Source organism: Octopus bimaculoides, chromosome 20 (assembly GCF_001194135.2).
Source record: "Octopus bimaculoides isolate UCB-OBI-ISO-001 chromosome 20, ASM119413v2, whole genome shotgun sequence".
In the NCBI taxonomy this organism is placed as follows: domain Eukaryota; kingdom Metazoa; phylum Mollusca; class Cephalopoda; order Octopoda; family Octopodidae; genus Octopus; species Octopus bimaculoides.
The window spans coordinates 47,329,255-47,333,013 of NC_069000.1; positions in this window are offsets into that span (position 1 = coordinate 47,329,255).

Below are 3,759 nucleotides of genomic sequence, written 5' to 3' on the forward strand. Positions count from 1 at the left end.
ACACACACACACACACACACACACACACACACACACACACACACACACACACAAATATATTTATTATATTGCCATAAAATTGCAGTGGGATTGTCAAGAAGCGAAGCATCACCCTGTCTTGTTGCCTGTCACACTTCAACTGGTCCTAAATCAGCCCAAAGAAGCCCCTGCTGAGTTACCAAAGAATCCTATGTACAATAGCTATGTAGGACTGTCTATGAAATGGCTAGTGATGGCCTCCATGAGGAATGTTTTGATTTTAGCTGGTAACATTGGCATGGGTTCTTTCATCATGTGTGGCAGAGATTGATGACTGGGAGAAAAGTTTTTTCCATCACAAGTTACCAAACTTTGAATGGAAAATATCTTCAGGGAATCATTGCAAATGGTGATGAATTCTTCTGAGATTATTTGAAGGGAGACATTTAGGGATTTAGTCTTGAAGCTAAGATTCCTGCAAACTATGATAGGCATTTAGTTTAGTCTTGTAGACTTGGCTTTCTCAACTAATTGTTACTGGTTTCTCTCCACGACAGTCATAATTGTAATCAGAAGGGGTGTGACGTAATTTGTGTGACCTTTCAGATGGGAATAGGGTCAGGGATGGAGAAAAAGAAGGAATAGTAAGGGATCACGTGCCTTTAGGCCCCACTGCATCCTCAGGTGTATATGATAAATTACATAGATGTATATATATGTATGTATACAATTGTGTGCGCGTAATGTCATTCTACATCATTGCTTTATCAGTGCTTAGTTTACAATAATTAACAAACAAGCAAAAATAATCTAAATAAAAGAAGGAAACAAAACAAATCTTGTTCGTTTTCTGAATGAGATTTTACATTTTAACTCTCTCTCACACACACACACACACACACACACACACACACACACACCATTCCCTGTAAACTGTAGTGAAGCAGCTGCCTGCTCTTATATAGTTTCGCCCCCTTTTCTTTTCATCTGAAAAAAATAAACTCTTTTTTTTTTTTTTTTTAAAGGAGTTTTCAAAGAACAGAAAGAAACTCCTTATTCAATGTTTTTTTAAGACATTCTTAGACAACAGTTTGGCACAAGTGGTTCCTGATATCAAGAATTTTGCATTTATACCTGTGTGTGTGTGTGTGTGTATGTTTTATTGCATTCACAGTACAAAGCCTACATAAAAAAAAAACAAAGACCTGAAGAAAAGGTGAGAGAAATTCACTCTCTCTCTCTCTCTCTCTTTCCCTCTCTCTCTCTCTCTTTCCCTCTCTCTCTCTCTCTTTCTCTCTCTTCTCATGTTTGTGTGATTGTGTAACAGACACAAGCACATGCACTTATACATATATATACATGTAATTCCACTTATTCAATTGTACAGAAAGTAATTGTATAAATGAAGTAAAAAAAAATAAATATTACAAAATCTAAATCCCAATAAAATGTGTGAAGTTTTAAAATTGCAGCCCATTTTTTGAAATTTGTTTGTTTCTAGGGGTCAGTGTATGGGGAGGAGGGGTCTCTTAACAGTTCTACATCTCTTACCCCCGCCCCCCTCTCTCCTTAAAACATAAACATTTAATATAAGAAACTTTGATAATGTCTATTTTGTCCCTCAAACTTCTTTGTTTATTTTTAGTTTTTTTTCTTTTATTTCTTTGTTATTGATTCTGGAAGAGAATTCATTTTTCAAAAGTCTTCAGCAATTTATTCTTTAGAAGAGTACAACACAAATAATGATGATGATAATAATAATAATAATAATAATAATAAGCAAAGCCTGCATAAATATTGAAAACCAAATTAAACCAAGCTACTCACTGCCAGAAGAATTCGTCAATCAATACAGACAAAGACATTAATTAGTTAAGTAACGACTAAACACCACACTTTCTCCACTGCAAGGATCCTGGTACTTTCGTTTCTAAATGTTCTCTTGTTCCAAGTTCCTGCCATGTCTTGAAACGGTTCACATCGGTTCTTGTTTGTCCCAACAATAGGTACACATCTCTCTGTCTTAATATGACCAACACTACTCCAGGAGTGTCTCTCGTGGTCACATACCTCCTTGTTTAGTCATTAATCTTCAGATTGTAAGTAAAAATACTGCCCCCATCCTTCTGTCTTCATCTGGGTGTCACCATTTTCTAGAGAATCATTTGCTCAACCATTGGTCAATCTGGCAAGCAAATCTATGAAATACACACACACGTTTGTGTGTGTATATATGTACATACATATATATATATATGTGCATATATGTATATATATGTGCATATATGTATATATATATATATATATGCATATATATATATATGTGCATGTGTGTATATATATATACACATATGTATGTATGTGTGTATATATATATGTATGTATATATGTATGAAGATATATATATATATGTATGTATATATATATGTCTGTGTATGTATATGTGTGTGTATATATATATATATGTATGTATATATAAGTATCCATGTGTATGTACATATATATATATATAATATTACATATGTATGTATGTAATACATGCGTGTGTGTGTCTGTATTAAATAAAATGAGAGAACAAAACCAAGGCTGTGTGGAATTTTCGGGACATTTATAAAGAGAAAGGTAGTCACACAGCTGTGTCTGGAGTATTAGGGATATCCCTTTATCAGAGACAATGTGAGAGAGTTACAAAGAGGGAAATAGAAGAGTTCAGTATAACGAGTGATTTTGGAAAAGGAAGGACATATATATATATATATATATCTAAAAGGCAAGTAGTTTTAGTATATTGGTTATGTGCAAGTAAGTATAGTTATCTCTGTTTTCCGATTCGACCATTGAATGAATCCATACAAAGGGATATTCACATGTTTAGCCCTGGAAACAGAATCAGATTTCTCTGTTTTAAGTTGCTTAATCCAGAGATACATCTGTGTTAAGCTCCTTATTCTTCAGATCCAGCAATCCACTCTTTGTTTAATCCTCTCCAATCATATCTGTTATCAGTTGATTGTTTTTAATCCAGGACATTTTGCTTAATTTATTGTTGTTGCTTGATCCACCAAACAACTCTTTTAATCTCCGTAATCCTTCCAGAAACCCACATTCTTGCATCAGGTACTGTTTTAGGACCAGCTCTTAATCCTTGTTTGAAATTTTTACAGAAATATTTTAGTTAAATTTCTCTTTGTTAGCAGCAGATGTTGGATAAAAGAAAAAAAAGTGTTTAATCATTAGTGTTGGCACTGTAAATATTCAATATTTTTGGTATTTTCCTGCTTCTTTTATTTATTCCAAAGAACTTTTCCCTAACGTCTCCCTTTTTACCATTCTACTTTAACTGGAGAAGATTTGAAACCCAACCTTCATTTCACAATTTTTGAGATTTGAGAGAAATAATAATAATAATAATAATCTATTTTAGGCTCAAGGCTAACAATTCTAAGGGGGGTAAAGAATAGTTGATTTGATTCCAATCTTTCCCTGTTTGAGTGTCATTTGGTAAAATGGTGCCAACTGGACCCTCTTCTGTTATGAGTGATGATTGAGGTGTTGTGGGGTTAGCAGAGACCAGGTTGTGACACAATGGCACAGTGATTCCAAAACCATTATTGCTTCTCTGTGAGAAGTCTGTGAAAAAACATTTCTCTTTTTATTTTAAGGATTCTTTTTTTTTTTTTCTTGTAAATAAATTTGGATTTTAACAATTTCAAAAAAAAAACAATGAATGGTTTTCTCTTCACATTTATTTTCTGATTATATATATATATATATATATAT